The following is an 18,156-nucleotide window of genomic DNA, read 5'->3' on the forward strand; positions in this document are numbered from 1 at the left end:
TAAAAATTGCATAGGAAATACCTGGGGGGAAAAATTGATACTGATGGCCACATGTGTGTATCCAAATGGAGGAATCCAACACCCTTAGTGAAAGAGAAATGCTTACTCCATTGAAATAGCGACCAGCCATCTAGGTTTCCATCTTAGCCATCCTTCTATATCGTTTTGGTATGCTATTTTCCTGGTTATGGTTTAACTCAATGCCTGGACAATCAACAGATTCTACAGATTTTCAGAATCTACAGATTTCCCCTACGGTCTCTGTGATCAGCTCCTGTGAAGGACATAGGCAGACCCGACTCTTCGGTGACTTACTCCACAGGCTGCAACGGATGTGCCTACAAAAGCCATGAATCGTGTCGGAAGGATTCCTTTAAACGCTTCAGTTAAGCATGATGGAAAACCTGAAACCCTTTGCCTTCACGGAAGAGGGGGCATTTGGGCTGGGACTACACTGGAAAAGATCTGGTGAGATACTAAAGGCAGATTTAAAAGAAGACATATCACAAATGAAGGGATGTGATTTTTCTAAGAATACAGGGTCATGTGAAGACCCGGGCCAAGATCAGCAATAATTAGTACCACGTACTTCCTTACTTGGTCCATGTACCGATGCTCAGGGTGGCAACGAAGCCTGCATCACACCTACGTTCTCAAAGGTGGAGAGAGGCTTTGGATTTTGAAGATGGGGTATGGGAGAAATCAATTTAAGTTAGGATCAGTATTAACATGAGAGAGGTTTCCAGACGATTATTTCTCCATTGCTTTGATTCTGTATATTTTCAGCTGGAAGGATATCTTAATCACAACTTTATATCTGTCTATCCATCATCTATCATCTGTCTACATTTACTAAGCAGGAAGAGTTGTAATGGCTTCACGCACAGCATACCACTGAATCTTCACAGCGGCTCTCTGCTGCTGCTTTTCCCATTTTACTGAGAGGCATTTTAAGACATAGTGCTATTACCTAACTTGTTCACAGCCGTGTATTAAGTCACAGGAAAGCCAGGAGGTGCATCCGGGCAGGTTGACCTTGTAGCTTCCTGGCGTTGTTCTCATTCTGCGTAAGTGAACCAACACGTGACACTTACTGACATCTGCTCAGCTCAGATGGAGGGAATGTGAAGACAGAGAAAGTGAGGTATTTGAATCATGTAAGAAAAGCTCCTTCTACTTGGCTTTTTGACATGGGCTGTATTTTAGGAGGCATAATTGGCGTTGGACAAATTTTCCTTACTTCTGTGTGAACAATAGTGCATCCATTTTCCATATTCTTCATGGTGGGGATTCGCGGCGGTATATTGGAGTTTCCAAATTAGTCAGTCTAACCAATTGAGTCACTAGGCTTATAAATCCATCCAGCGGTAAGCTTTGCCGATAATAGATGCTTGCCATTAAGAAAACATTCTTCTACTAGTTGATCTTTGAATAGTGGTCTTTCTTACATATATCCTTTTGATGAAGGGTACAATGCACTAAACCGGTTTAAAAACAAAACAAAACAAATCTTTCTGCTCTGCATCTCTATCTCCTAGTTAGGAATAAGTGACCATAAAAATCCCTGAAAGTGTGAAACCACAGTATATTTCCCTGTTCTATCATTAAAAGCTATTTGCCACATAAATGGGAATCAGAAGCAGAGGGCTGTGTGGAGGGAGCATAGCTTTAAGATTATATATAAGGAATTATTTCCCAGCGAGGATTAGTTCTGGGAATTTGGGTTCGTTGTTCTTTAACTGTTATGGGAATCTTGAAGAGACTTCTAATGTTACAACCTCTTAAATTTCTGTATAGTACTGTATCATTTATATTAGCAAAATTGAGTTCATAACATCAGAGCCTGATGTCACAAAGTTAATGAAGTGAGTCTGAGACATTGGGAGATGAATATACTGTAGGTGCAGTATCAGGAAAACTAACTTGGCAGCCTCCTAACTGAATGGAAGTACAGATTTAGCTATTATGTCTGTTGTTTGAGCCTGTTGGCCAGGCATCAAGACCAGCATTGGGCTGAGCTGTTCACCAGAGTTTCCAAAGTGTACTTACTGAGTCAGTCTGCTGTAAACGTAAAATCTTCAAGACTACAGGCTCGGCAGCACAGAAGATTTCAGACAGCACAGTGAGTGCAGATGGTTAAGCTCTGGGGATGATTATGATGAGAAAAAAGAGGCAAATAGAGAAACACCTAATTGGGAGTAATTTTATGTGTGTGAAGTGTGGAGATGATACGGGACATGGGGCGTGTTTATGTACACAGCAACGTTTGGAAAAAGCAAAACTTACTGAGTTCAAAGCGCTGTTTATTTTTTGACACAGCTGCATTGCAATCAGTCATCAATCTACCATTTTGCTTAATTGTGGTAGAATTTTTTTAAAAAGGAGATTTAAAACATGGACAGTCATTAAAATGTTGGAATAGGAATGGGTTTCAATGAAAGGAAGCATGTTTGCACCTTTCAGCAATAGCATAGAAAATCTGTGATATAGACGATTACCGATAAGTCACAAGACGTGAAAACAGTTATTTGCATGAGCTGACACCACCTACATTGTGTTATCAACATAAGGGCACACTAGAATATCATTTTAAGCTCACTTAAAACAAGAAGTTGAAGACCCAATAAGGAATACTTGATGAATTAAGTATTGATTTTATTAGCTACTGATTTTACACTAGATTTCTCTTATTTATATAGTTGCATTTAGGTAATAAAATAAACTTGATATTGTAGCTCGCAAAATTATATATAGCCTCACAGATGTCAGGAGACTCAGTGGGTTGGGATTTATGGTTAAAATAGAATGGTATACGTAGTCCAAACTGAAAGAGTCCACTGGAGAAGGAAGGGGAACATCACAGGCTAAGATGTGCACAGCTTTCCAGAAGGCCTTTGGGTGAGGAAGCTTGTATGATCGAGAACATTTGAAGGAGGTTTAAAGCAGAGAAAGAGCACCACTATCAGTGAGAGAGGGTAAGCCGAGAGGTTGTTCATAATGATGGGTCTAATACCTTATGTTGCCTGTGTGCTCCTCTGTAGGCATCGTCCTGAACACTCCACTATTTGTTCATTTAATTCTCTCCAGCACTGTGGGGGCAAGTATGATTTTTATCTGTGTTTTAGAGATGAGCTGGCTGAGGCACAGAGAGGTTAAGTACTCAGCTAAGGAACAGACGTCAGAACTGAAATCAAGACACACTATGTTACAGATGGAAGATTTCAAGTGCCCAACATCTGGAAAATGTCTAGTTTTGCTGAAACCAGAACATCTGATAGAGTTTTGATTTGCCTTGTAGATTATATTTTGCTTAAAATGGAGGAATCGTGAGTAGGAGCTGTTGTACTTGATTTTTATCAATAAGAGACAGATAAACTCATGGATGATGGGGCCATCATGGGAACCTGAGAGAGAAAAAAAGGAACAAAAACATGTCACCCAGAGCCTAGATGAGGAAAAAAGGTAGAACTGAGCATAATCAGAGAAGACCTTTAGATTTGAAGAACATGGATTAAATACAAACATTAAAATACATGGATATCCCATGAACATTTCTTAAAAGCACTTCAGCTCAGTACTTAATATGGTATGTTACAAAAGAATATATGCCCTTCAGAAGAAAAGCGAAGAGTAAGAATAAGCATAAGAAATTCCCTCTTAGAGCTAATAATGACAAACATGGAATACCATGGCCAGGGAAATGAACATAATTTGTAGGACAACTAGACAAAAGTGTGTCAACATTTCTTAGGAGGTGTTTATCAGTTTTACTTTTTTTGTGAGTAGCAAAATCTATACTGTGTTAGTAAAGTGCATTCCCACTAACTCCGATGGATAAAGGGATTTATTAACTGGGGATGTGACCAAAGAACGTACTAGAATGACAACTCGGTAAGTTTAACTATACAGTTATTTGTCATATCAGTAGATGTCATATCAGTTCTCTCCATGAAGCTAACCATGCTATTTAAAATAAGAGTGAATAAATGTCTCTCTTCTGGTTCAGCTCTGGATTTTTCTTGTGTTTCTTTTTTTCATGTCCTGTCTTTCACTTCTCTGTTACCTTTACTACGGAACATCCTCTTCTTGATTCAAGTCCTCTGTTACAATTGTAAAATGTTCTTAATTTGTTGCTTTGACACTTTCTCTAATGTTCCTTTCAAATATTCTGCATTTATCAATAGTCTCCCCAGGCTAGCTGCGTTCCCCACTACGTAGGGTACCTCTGCATAGTGTTGTTGGTCTTTACTTCTCTATCTGGAGCATTGTATCTTACATTCTCTGTGTTCATTGTTTTATTTAATATGGCGACGCCCCAGAATTAAATTCCCTTTTGCTTAGAAGAATCATTTGCTTGGAGAATATACTGAAAACACATCACCCATGAAGTAGTTCTGTGATTCTGTATGTGTAACAACACTGAGCGCTTGGCTAGTTCTACCACTATGTACATTTTTGGAACAAGACAATTTTTCACTTTTAATATTAGCATATTTGTGTTCTTTAGAAGAATACTTGCTATTACCTATTGCTGACAATGAGGGAATGAAATGATACCCTCTCAAACTTTACTGATGGGCTGTCAGTTGCGGGAAACAATGTTTGGAAAGCCATTTTGCAACATTTGCCAAGACTCTAAAAGTATCTGTCTCCCTTGACCCTTTAATTTCACTTCTGGGAACTTATTCTAAGGAAATAATACTAGATACAGAAAAGCTCTATGTAAACAATAACACTATTTAACCTAGCACCATCTTGGAGAGAAAAAGCATAATAAGTACTTGATAATATGAGAATTGTTAAATACAAAATAAAATATTGTTCTGCCACTATTATTGTGATTAAATAATTTATCTTCACATAGAATAGAATTTTGAAATATAAAGTTTGGGAGAAGGTGATTTTTAATTACATTTGACCCTTGAACAGTGCAGGGGTTAAGGATGCCAACTGCTAACACAGTTGAAAGTCTACACAAAAGTATTGACTCCTCCAAAACTTAATTACTGATCACCTACTACTGACCGGAATAACAGAAGTAGTCAACACATATCTTGTATGTTATATGTGTCATATATGTCTTATAATAAAGTAAGCTAGAGAAATAAATATCATTAAACATAAAGAAGAGAATACATTTACAGCACTATGCATGTATTTATTGAAAAAAATCCATGTAGGAGTAGACCCACATAATTCAAATCTGTGTTGTTCCAGGGCCAACTGGATATGTAAAATATGATCACAGATTATGTAAAATGCAGGCTGAAAGCAGGACAGCAAAGCAATATTCCATTAATCTATCTGGTTTCCTAAAAGTGATGGAATTAGTGGCAATTTCTTTTTTTTATTTTCCAAGTTTATTGACATGTCAGCAGTGAGCATGTTCTATTTAAATGGGCACAAACAAAAAGCAAGTTCAGTTTTTTCAAAACCTTTCCTAAGTAAGACTTTTAAGATTCACTCTCAAAGTGATTTTTGTGGTTCAGGGGATGGGGGTGTGCAGGGGAAGCAAATGGACTAAAATATTTTTTGAACTCGGGTGATTGGGGGAGCAGTAGCTCAATGAGGCAGCTTTATAAAGACTGGGTTGACCTTCAGGACATTGGGGAGAGATGACCTTGAACACCTCAGACAACATTAAACTCCAGGTTACAGCTGACTGGAATTCTGAGGTTTTATTGGCCATGAGCCAGTCTGCAGCCCACTCTAACCACCCTAGTATTTTATAACATTGTAAAGACTGTATTGTTTCAAACATTTCAAAATTTTACACACAACCTGGCAGTCATCCAAAGCCATTTCCAATGGGCCAAAACTATCAGCAGCCACCCACCTCCTTGGCCATGGCTGCCTGATTAATGATGTTCCACCAATGGGGTCCTCCATTAGGATCATCTGGACTGGGAGACCCCAGGACAAATACGATCTTTGAGACTTGTAAATTGTCTATGTATTTTGCAGCTGATTTTTTTTTTCTTTTTTTTCTTTTCTTTTTTTTTTAAGCAGAGATGGAACATCAGAAAGCAGAGGTCTGGTGTGGTGTAGCTTGGATTGGCTGAATGCAGCAGGCTTTAATTCAATAAAAAAGCAAAGGATGCTCTTTGTCACAGACACTGTTCCTACTTTAAGATATTTGTTATGGCATGTAACTTCTCTAAGCCACTCAAGTTCCCCCTTCTTAACCCTCCCTTTTTTTTCCATTGCTTCCTTATCCTGACTTAAAGTTTATTTACCCCATGGGCTTAGAACTGAAGTTTTTAAAAAGCAAATATAATATTAAATATTCTCCATTGATACTTTTCCTCTTGAAATGAATAATTGACACATTTCTAAGTGTATTCATGTTCTTCATATCATAAGCTTACGATTACGATGTGCCAGTTTTGAGTACTTTATGTACGAGAGCTCACTTAATCTTTGCAACAACCCAATGAAATAGTTACTGTTGTCACCACTTTACATGTGAAAAAAAGAAAAAAGAATGCAAATAAAGGTGAAAAATCTTACCCAAAGTCCTTCATGGGGTTTATAATTAGTGGAGCTAGAAAATAAATAAGACAGAGTGGCTAGAGCATCTGTGATTAACTACCTTGCCACTTAAGGTGGTTTCCAATCTCACATTTTCAAACAACTATTATCATTGGTATTAGAATGTTATGTTAAATATGTACCAATATTTCTTTACTGCCTCACCAAAATAAGAGGTAGAAATTGTTCATTGGGAGAGAGAGAGAGAGAGTTTCCCAAATCTGTAATTCAGAGAAAAGACTGTCTTTAGATACTGACACTAGTTTTCTATTCTCTAGGGAAGCAATAGCTTTGTTTCCTTGTTTGTTCTTCTGACTTGGAAAACTATATATATATATATATATATATATATATATATAGTTATATATATATATATATCTTATTTCTCAAATTATTTTTGGTCTAAGTGATACAGTAGCTGTCGGAAACACATTTATCACTATCATTAATTCCATGCAACTTAGTTTCACTTCTAGGAATGTTATTTATTAGGCTGACCTTGTAAAAATGAAGAGACAGTACAGTCAGAAAAGAGAGCTGACTCATTCCCATCCTATAATTGCGAGCTGTCTATCTGGAGAGCGGGAAATGGAAATCAGTAAGATTTTACCAATGGCCACTGAGACATTCCAATCATTTCAGTCAATAGCTCTCATTCAATTATATAAACCTCGACTATGCATTTTTTAAAAACCAAATTACAGTATATGATAAAACAAGAGCCGCAGGCTTCACAAAGCAGACTATCTAACACCATAGAAGGCCCCATATGAGCCCTTTATTCCAACTTGGTTCCCTAGGTTGACAAGATTCATCAGAAAATTCATCTCCTGGCTTGGCTTTGCTTCTGTTTCGTTGATATGGAGTGTATTTAAAGGGACTGTTCGTTTAGTATGTTCTGCCTAATGATGACCTCCATAGTGCTGGACATCTCTGGTCTTGTTAAAATGAACTTTGAGGCCATTATACAAAGTGAAATTGACCAGTCACAGACAAAGACTGTATGATTCTACTTCTGTGATCTCTAAAACACCAAACTCCATAGAAGCCGTGACTAGAATGGGGGTTGCCAGGGGCTGGAGGGAGTGAGAAATGAGGAGTTCCTGTTCAAAAGATATAAAATTTCAGTTATCTGAGATGAATTAGTTCTAGAAATCTGTGCAACATTGTGCCTATACTTAGCAATATTGTATTGAAAACTTAAAAATGTGTTAAAGGGGTAGATCTTATATTAAATACTCTTATCACAGTAAAAAATAAAGGCCACCATGACTTGTCTCAACATAATATCATGGAGAACAAGATCCTGTTCTAAGGGCATACAGTATCTACCTCCTTTGAGCGCAGTTTTCCTGCACACAATGGAAGGAATGAGGATTTAGATAGCCAGAAAGTATGGCTCTGTCCGCCACTCACCAGTGGTTTGAGGGTCAGCAGGGTTAAGTGATATGCAAAAACTCACTTTTCCTCATTGTGAAATGGTTAAAATAATACCTACGTTGTAAGATTTTCATAAGGGTTAGAAATAATACTTCAGAGTATGCAACAGATTGTCTAGAAAACATTAGGCCTTTATTAAAGGGTAGTGAGGACTACTTTATGTGTGTTAATTTCCTTTATCATCAACCCCATGATGAGGAGGATCCGGTGGTCCCTTAGCAGGCACCCGGTATGATGAACGAATGCACCGTGGATGAGTAAAGCATTTGAGTATTAAGAGTGCTGTGTTGGGGCACCTGGGTGGCTCAGTGGGTTGAGCCTCTACCTTCAGCTCGGGTCAAGGTCTCAGAGTCCTGGGATGGAGCCCTGCATCGGGCTCTCTGCTTAGTGGAGAGCTTGCTTCCCCCCTACCCCCGCCTGCCTCTCTGCCTACTTGTGATCTCTCTTTCAAATAAATAAATAAAATCTTAAAAAAAAAAAAAAGAGTGCTGTGCTAATAGGACAATTAAATAACCATCAAGGCTGGAATATTATACACGATCTAGTATCACTCCTGTGAAAAGATCAGGTTTCACCTGGAGGAAGGAAATCATGGTACAGTTCACAGAAAAAAAATACTTGCAAGTAGTATTTCAGTCCTTTTAGGAAGTGCTTTCACTTCCATGTTTTCCCAGTGTACTCTTATCCAAGTAAACCATGTCTCTGATGGAGTTGAAACATAGATTAAAGCTAAAACATAATTACTGAAGAGTCAAAGGTTTATACTTAGTGAAATATAATATTGTCTTTAAGACACTCCGAGTGTGGAAGGGGTTGCTCCCAACATCCTTCAAATGTTGATGTGGTACACGCTTCACAGCAACGGGCCAGAATTCATGGTTAAGGTACAGACATAAGATAGTAACTCTAAACCTCTATTAACAATCCCTCATACTGTTCCAGGGCTTCCATTACAAGCCAGTTAGGAAACTGAGCTTCTATTTAGGTGGCTAGTGTGATTTGTAAGTTATTTTTCCATAGTGATTGTTTTGTCAAGTTTAACCTTACCGCTCTGAGATTTCTGCACTGTAAGCCTGAATGCATCTTGATGTGTTTGCTTGTGCTAAATCAGGGATCACCGCTCACCAAATGAAAATCTTTTTGTTATAGATGGAGCTTGAACAAGAAACTCAGCCACTTGGTTGGATAAAGAACACTTTGAACATTTGCTTATTACAGCAGTCTCAAAACATTAGGGTAGGAGTTAAGCCCACAATTTTGTTTTAAATTAAGTGCTCCTAAAAAGCGTGAGACTAATAGCACCAACTAAAGCCAGTTATTTTTCTGGCAAGAAATATGTGAGTTTCCCCTCATTGCTAAGCCAGTAAAATTCAGCATTACTGTGGCAATTTTCCTACTGTTCCAGTTCTTGGCCTGTGTCTACACAGCACCAAAATAGCTAGATGAAAAGTGAAAACTTCAGTTGGTCGTTAGGATGCTGCCAAATATTAGAACATGGCGTATTATAAGTCATCAAGATGTTTCATTAGATTTTTCCCTCTTTACCACATATTTTGTGGTGGCAGTGCAGATGCCAATTTAAACTTTATCCATAGGGGCATTTCGCGGATTTGTAATATTCAGCATGGAACAAAGGAAGGATCACCAGGTATCTTTACCAAGAGATGACTCAATCCAAATCTGTACTTTTTTTCTATTATTTTAAATCAAAATAATATTTTTTTTGATCTGCCAAAATCATATATCCTGGGTTTTAAAAATCTACCTCACCATTTCCATAAACAACCTACCAGATGATTATGTTTGCATTTAAGATACCCTTCCAAAGATAGAATATATCCATCCATTTGGGACACCTGGGTGGCTCAAGCCTCAAAGCCTCTGTCTTCGGCTCAGGTCATGATCCCGGGGTCCTGGGATCGAGCCCCACATCGGGCTCTCTGCTCAGGAAGGAGGGAGCCTGCTTCCTGCTCTCTGCCTTCCTCTCTGCCTACTTGTGATCTCTGTCTGTCAAATAAATAAATAAAATCTTTTTTTAAAAAAGAATATATCCATCCACAATAATAAATAATTATTGAATACTACATTTCAAGCACTGTGCTAAATGAAAAGACATATAACAAATGAAGTATAGTTCCTGCTCTCTAGAGATAAATTCCATTGCAGAGACAATATTTGTATAAATGAAGCGGACACAGTTATCTATTTATCCAAAAGATAGAAACACAGTGACTCAAAGGGGCACATGCACCCCAATGTTTATAGCAGTAGTGTCCACAGTAGCCAGACTATGGGCAGAGCCCAGATGTCCATCAACATAGGAATGGATGAAGAAGATGTGGGGTGTGTGTGTGTGTGTGTGTGTACGCCCATATATCATATATGGGCAATAGAATATTACTCAGCCATCAAAAAGAATGAAATCTTGCCATTTGCAACAACATGCATGGAACTAGAGGGTATTATGTTAAGCGAAATAGTCAGAGAAAGAGAAATACTATATGACTTCACTCATATATGGAATTTAAGAAACAAAACAGATGAACATGGGGTAATGGAAGGAAAAATAAAAGAGGATAAAATCAGAGAGGGGAACAAACCATAAGAGACTCTTAACTCCAGGAAACAAACGAGGGTTGCTGGAGGGGAGGCATGTGGTGGGATGGGGTAACTGGGTGATGGACATTAAGGAGGGTACGTGATGTAACGAGTCCCGGGTGTCATATGCAGTTGATGAATCACTATATTTTACCTCTGAAACATAATACAGTACATGCTAATTAAATTGAATTTAAATGAAAGATCCCTTAAGGATACAGAAAAAAAGAAGAAAATATATAATAATATTTGATAAAATAATAAACAAGAATTGCTACTGAGTATAGTAGAGCAGACATCACAGGGTGTGGCAGAGACTGCTAGAGCTTTGCCAAGGATGTGACGCTTTTGTTGGTTGTCATAAAAAACAGGGACCTTTGGCAAGTAAAGGAGAGAACAGGGAACCTGGCAGCCAAAGGGAAGAGTAAGGTGTCAGGGTGACCACGTCACCCAGGGTAGCAGAGTGACCACGTCACCCCTGTTTGCTCGGAACATTTTCAGTTTCAGAGATGACCATTCTGTGCTCCAGAAAACTCCCCAATCATGGACAAAGTAGGATAGCTAGTCACCCTTCTAGGTCGTGATGAGCATGATAAGGTCAGCAATGAGCGAGCTTAACTGAAGGATTTATTTAAGGTAGAAATGAAAGAAGAAAACTGGAGAAAAATGGTTGGCACATGTTAAGGATCTTGTGTCACCTGTTGGGACCCTTGAAATGTAATAGGTGTTCTGTAGGGGAAATTATGAATCCTTTTCATAAGTTGTTCGAAATCCATAAGGAATCATTTTTGAGAGATCAGTCATAGTATGTGGATGTATTAAATTAATTCATTATTACCATGTATTTATCAAGCACCTACTGTGTGCTACATGTTGCATTCTAGACTTTGGGGATGCCACAGTCAGAAAAACAAAGGTTGTTCTTGCTTCCACTTGGGTAGTGTGAACAACAACAACAAAATAATTATATAATGACATGCCAGTGTTCTTGATAAGTGAAATGGGATAAATGGACAGGGGGTGATGGGGAGTAGGGTGCTAGTTGAGGTAGGGTACTCAGAAATGATCTCTTGAGAAGGTTGCATCTGGCAGGGGCCTACATAAAATGAACAAGTTCATGTGGATAATCAAGAGAGAAGTATTGAAGATAGAATGAAAGTATGTGCAAAGGTCCTGAGGTAGAAACATGCTAATGTGTTTGAAGAGCACCAAGGAGGACCCAGCGTCAGTAGTAGCAGAACAAGTGAGGATTAGAGTAATAGGAGTTTAGGACACTGGGTCCCTGTGGTGGCCAACTCTTGTAGGGAATAGGCTTTGAGGCCCTAATTCCTTTTCAGTGAACTTGCAGCACAGAGAGCAGATTGGAGACTGTCTCAATATGATGGACTGTCTCAATATGATGGAAAGTAGAACAGGAGGGATAATACCTAAGAACACCAGGATGGTATTTTTGCAAGAAGTAATTAATTGATAAACAATGAAGTAACACTGTGCTTCAAATGAGAACATATATTGCCCACTTTTCTTGCTCATCCTCATCGACCATAAAAGGCCATTTATTAGTGGTGATGCAACATGGGGGCTTAAGTGGGTAGGAGAAGAATCAATGAAACAAGATGGGATTGGGAGGGAGACAAACCATAAGTGACTCTGAATCTTACAAAACAAACTGAGGGTTGCTGGGGGGAGGGGGGTTGCGAGAAGGGGGGTGGGATTATGGACATTAGGGAGGGTATGTGCTTTGGTGAGTGCTGTGAAGTGTGTAAACCTGGCGATTCACAGACCTGTACCTCTGGGGATAAAAATACATGTTTATAAAAAAAAAAAATTATAAATAAATAAATAAATAAATAAAAGACAATGAACAACAACAAAAAAAAGGCCATTTATTTTTGTTTAATATTTTGGAAGGAAAGCCACTTTGTCAGGCACATTTTGTATACTTGATTTCTATCTGGGAAGGTTTTTAATTAGATGATTTAATTGAGAGGAAAGAAAAAGGGATGCTCCTGCCCCAAGTTGTTAAGCTATGTTCAAATTTAAAGGCTGTGTAACAGTTACTACTCATGTTCATATTGCGAGTCTTTTAGTTCACTTAAAACACACACACACATCAAGATGTCGTATTGCTTAATCCTCCCAAATATATTTTTGTGTATGATGATAATTCTGTTTCATTGGTGTTTTTTCAATATTATCCTCTTCTCCCTCATTTTTGGAACAAGTTTTTTTTTTTTTTTTTTTTTTTTTAAGATTTCCATTTATTTCATCTTTTTTTTCAGACTGGGTCATTTCTCTTGTTCCATCTCCAGGTTTATTAATTCCTTCCTCTGCCCCCTCTATGCTACTCTTGGGCCAATCCACTGAGATTTAAAATTTCAGTTATTAAAAATTTTTTAAAAATAAAATTTCAGTTATTAATTTTTCATTATAAAATTTTCATTTGGTTCTTTGTTTTATCTTCTATCTCTTGGCTGAGACTTTCTTTTTTTCATTCATTTTAAACATGTTTATTATTGCTCATGCAAGCATTTATTATTATTATTATTAATTATTGTTATTGTGATAGCTGCTTTAAAATTTTTGTCAGATAATCCTAGCACCTCTATCATTTCAGTGTTCTCTGTTGCTCATTTTTCATCATTTTGAAATCTTCCTGGTTCTTCCTATGATAAATGAATTTTTTATTGAAACAAACATTTGGGGTACAATGTTATAAGAATCCGGATCTTAATTTATATCCTCTGTTTCAGATGACTTTTTATGACAGTGCTTTAGCAGGAGAAGTGGGGTTCATGTGACCTCGTTACTGCCAGGTGAGGGTAGACGTCTAAGTTTCCCTCTCAGCCTTTGCTTGTGGGGGTGGAGGTAGATCACAGTATTTTCTGTAGCTTTTGCCTGGAGTAGAGTAGTTATTGCCAAAAAGCATTCTTTCTTGCTAGGCCACCCCTTTCTTGGTTCTTTGGCTAGAGAGAGGGACTTTGATTGGGGTTTCTTTTGCCTATGTTCACTGGTGTTTTTAGATTGCCTCGTTCTTCAGCTCCAAATCTGGGGAATGTGAGGCATAGGCCCACCACCCCCATGAAAACTCAATTTTTTGTTGTTGCTTCAGTCCCAAGGCTCATAGCCCGTTAACCTTTTCTTTCTACCTTTCAGAGTCCAAATAGTTAGTCTTATGTATAATGTCCAGGGGTTTTAGTGGTGCTTAGCAGAGAGAATAGGGAAAAGTATATTTATGTCATCTCTGAAATGGAACTCTCTTTCATCCCTTTTGATCCAATGATAAATGAGCAAAAATATTGAGTCATGGTAGTAAATAGACATGGCCTTATTTGAGACCAAAACAACCATTTCTAGCTCTTCAGTTTCAAAGGGTGCTTTGAAAAACTCTCGGGTTCTGATACTTAAAAAACCCTGATTTTATGTCCCTCAACGACAGGTAGCTGATGGCCCTCTTGACCTGGATAGGCCATTACCACCGGAGAGTAATCACATTTAAATATAATACAAAAAGGGACGCCTGGGTGGCTCAGTGGGTTAAGCCGCTGCTTTCGGCTCAGGTCATGGTCTCAGGGTCCTGGGATCGAGTCTCGCATCGGGCTCTCTGCTCAGCAGGGAGCCTGCTTCCTCCTCTCTCTCTGCCTACTTGTGATCTCTTTCTGTCAAATAAATAAATAAAATCTTTAAAAAAATATATAATACAAAAAGTTAGAGGTGCACTTGTTTCTCTTCTGTCTTTAGTTTCCATCCGTTTCTTTCCCTGGTGTTACACTTCCTGTTCTCAGAGGCCCCCCACTCCCCCCACACAGCCAGGTTCAGGAGCTCCATCTCTGTTGGTGATGCCTCCCCCTCATCGTTCCAGTCCATGCGGCATCTGTTGTTCCTCCTTCACATTCTTCCTCACACCCACGGGTTGCTTTTCCTGTCTCATGCTGTCACTGTAGCCACCATCTTTAACTTAGCTGTGGAAATATTTCCCTCCACGTTCTGTCTGTTGCCCTCAGAGTCTTTCCTGAGCCAAATGTTCATTTAGGTCTTAGCTTACCAATTCCCCACCTCTGTGCCTTGGCTTACGAAGCACACACCCCACCCTTCTTATCTCCAAATATTCAAGAGTTATGCTGTTTGGGGGAACAGACCATGGAATCTCTTCTGAAGAGTCCCTCCTGATCCTTTGGCAGCACCTCTTTCTCAGACCACACACCCACTTTGTTAGTAACATCTTATTGTTTTATGTTATATATGGCATCTCCTTGAGAATAGAAGTTCACCTTCTATATCTTCATTTTTCCTAGAGTTTCACTCCAAACATCTTATGTGATAGCTGTTAAAGTTGTTGAAAGAATGAATAAAGAAAAACACAAAATAGTTCACAATGCTTGTCTTGACATTTTTCTTCTTGTCTCCCCTTTCCTAACACTTTGTCTCTTTAGTCTCCTCAAAGTGACAATATTCAATCCCAATGACTCACATACATATTAAACCTCATGAGAGGACGTTGCCAAGTGAAGAATGGACCCTTCTAGGGGATGAGGAAGCCAACAGATAAAATGTTTCTTCTGTCACAGGTGAGAAGGGGCAACTCTGTTTCTGTTTGTGAAAGGCATAAGTCAAGTAGAGTGCCTAAGATGATACAGTCAGTGACAGAGAACCCCATCATCTAACTCAGTGGCTTCCAAGTTGTCTCTAGGCAACTACAATACAGCGACATTAATATATCAATCCAAATATGTAATTTTAGAAGAGCACGTAACCTCTAAAGAGAATTGCAGACAAGGTTTTTGCTCAATAGTGACTCATCTTAGCTGACTTTTTTTCCTGGATTCAGCCAAGGAACTCTGAGTAAGTTGGCTTTGCCACGTCCCAAAGAGACCCAGGATAACTCTCACTCAGCCTTCGTTGTGAACAGAGACTATCAGGTCACCTAAGAAACAGCAATTTGTGGGCTCCTGCTTTTATGCAATGATGACCTTGGCTTGCACAACCCAAATAGAATGTGCCCCAACTCATGAAGTCAAGGCAATGTGGTAAACAGAGCCTGTGCCAACAGGACATCATTTCAACGTCCTCTGGCATATGAAACATGTTTGGGCAGGGGCACACACATCATAAGCTGTATTTTGGTATGGACAATCTGGGAACTCAGTGGCAACTATGTCATAGACCCATTAGCTTCATAGAGACTCTGATGTTACTTTAAGTGAGCTACTGGTTAAACTTCTGAGAAGTCACTGAACATGAGAGTCTTTGAAACATGAACAATGGTCAAAATGGTATGGAAAACAGAACAGATGGCCAGCTGTTGGTGAAGGTGTCAAGTAAAGCATTTTTTTATGATGCTATTATGGTAATGATGGTTGGTTTCCAATACAGAATATTGTTTTGTACCAACTGACATCAGTTGGGTACAGCCGAAGTATGTTGGGGTTGTAAGAGTAAAGGTGAATTTCTTCTCTTAAATATCTCCACTGAATTTATTTCTATTGAACACCCCCCCCCCCGTAGCCTCTAATAATACACTAGAAGGCCATAACCTAAAATGTCGTGCTTATATAAAGCCCTACTACTTTAATAAAATGAACGTTTAGCTTACCATTTTATAAAGTTGTTTGCCACTCTAATAATTTAACCTCTACATTTTGGATGAAAGTCTTTTAGTTAATATTGAATGCTCTAAGACCACAGGCAAGGACTGGTCTTTGAGGCCTTTGGGCTTCTTCCTCTACAAGGTGCAGTAAAACAAAATAAAATGAAAGCAAAAACAACAACAACAACAACAAAACCTCTGTAAATGGCTTGTTTACATGGATTTTCTTTGACATCATGCTAGGCTCCCTGGTAAACCAGGTGCTTGCAAGTTGCTAACTTTCTCAGTTCACAAAATTGAGTTGTACCTATGTCTTTCTAATGCTTGACTAGGATATATGTAAGTCCTGGCTACCTATTCAGAATATTTTGCTGAAGAGTATTATATTTAGGGGACAGTTAGAGTTCAAAAATCAACCAGTGGGGACGCCTGGGTGGCTCAGTTGGTTAAGCAGCTGCCTTCGGCTCAGGTCATGATCCCAGCGTCCTGGGATCAAGTCCCACATCGGGCTCCTTGCTCGGCGGGGAGCCTGCTTCTCCCTCTGCCTCTGCCTGCCATTCTGTCTGCCTGTGCTCGCTCTCTCTCCCTCTCTATCTGTGACAAATAAATAAAATCTTAAAAAAAAATCAACCAATGAAATGCTGTAGATTTTAAATATAATTGTTGTTTTGGAAAAAGGTTGAGAGATGTAAAATTCAGAGCAGGTAAACACAGAGTAATAGCTTGACCGAGTCAGCTTTTACTCCTGGCACAGACAAGAGACATCGCTACCCAGTCACTGCTGTGGTTTGCACATTCTCCTGCACCTAACAGCTATTTTAAAAAAAATAGATAAGTAAAATGAAAATTAGAAGTAGACTGTGGATTCTAAGACGTTCATATCATTACATGCAAGATATATGAACTTGGAAAATCAGACTGTGCACCTTGGTTCTTATTCCACTTTTGGTTCTCAGCTTTCTGTCTTTGGGGCAGCTTTTTAAAGATGCTATTACATCTCTAGGGCCTAATTCATACAAACATTAGCTTGTGATGGATAAAACAAATGTGAGATCTTATAATAAATAAATAACACCATTTCCTATGAACCAGAACACTAAAAGACCTGAGTATAAAATAGAGTATGCTCAGAAATATGGGGGCCATAACTGTAGAAAGAAAAGACATATCATGGTGAGTTCAGAAGTGTGATTTCACAAATGATCCAGACCAAAAAGGAGTTTAAAAAGAGAACCGTACTCACTGAAGCAATTTCTAATAGGTGATTTGCATTTCTAAAGAGCTCCCATGAATTTGTGGGGCCCCACGCTGGACCATGCACAGTGAATATCCTGATTTGAGTGAGACTATTTTTATTAGAGTTGACAAGTATTTTAGCGTTTTTATGTATTGGGATGGTCATTGGTATCTGTACACTATTACAGTCTCTAATGGTATTCCATATCTGAATAAGTAGAAATGTTGAGGTTAGGACACACTGAAATTTTGAAACACTATTACTAATGTTTACTACATGAAAAAAAAAATTTTTGTCCACAATATCTTCAGAGAATAAAATGAAAATTGTAAACTTTCTAAGTAGCCGAAGCATATCACTTGGTGAATTTTAAGTCGATTTTGAAACATTTTGAACTGAAACCTTAATATGCATTAAATCCTTCTCTACTTTTCTTAAAGAGTGTGGTGTGAATGACACGTAGGAGCTTTCACGAGGTTAAGCATCTTTGTGCTACTCAGGCCGGTGAGGAAAAGAAAAACATTGACTTGTGTGGTGTCACGATAAGGCACATTGGTTTCATGTGGACTTTTTCTTGTTACTTTATCTGTTGAGGGAAAAATTTTTCATTGTGTATAATTGATGTTAATACCTTCAACAAAGTCTCCATGTTGTACTTTACTGGTCTATTGTGAGGATAAAATAAAAACGCCTATAAATGCGCATGGAACCTGGGATGTGCTCAGATTATTAGCTAATCCAGGTTGATAATTCTTATAGATAG

Source organism: Mustela lutreola, chromosome 15 (genome assembly GCF_030435805.1).
Source record: "Mustela lutreola isolate mMusLut2 chromosome 15, mMusLut2.pri, whole genome shotgun sequence".
Taxonomy (NCBI): domain Eukaryota; kingdom Metazoa; phylum Chordata; class Mammalia; order Carnivora; family Mustelidae; genus Mustela; species Mustela lutreola.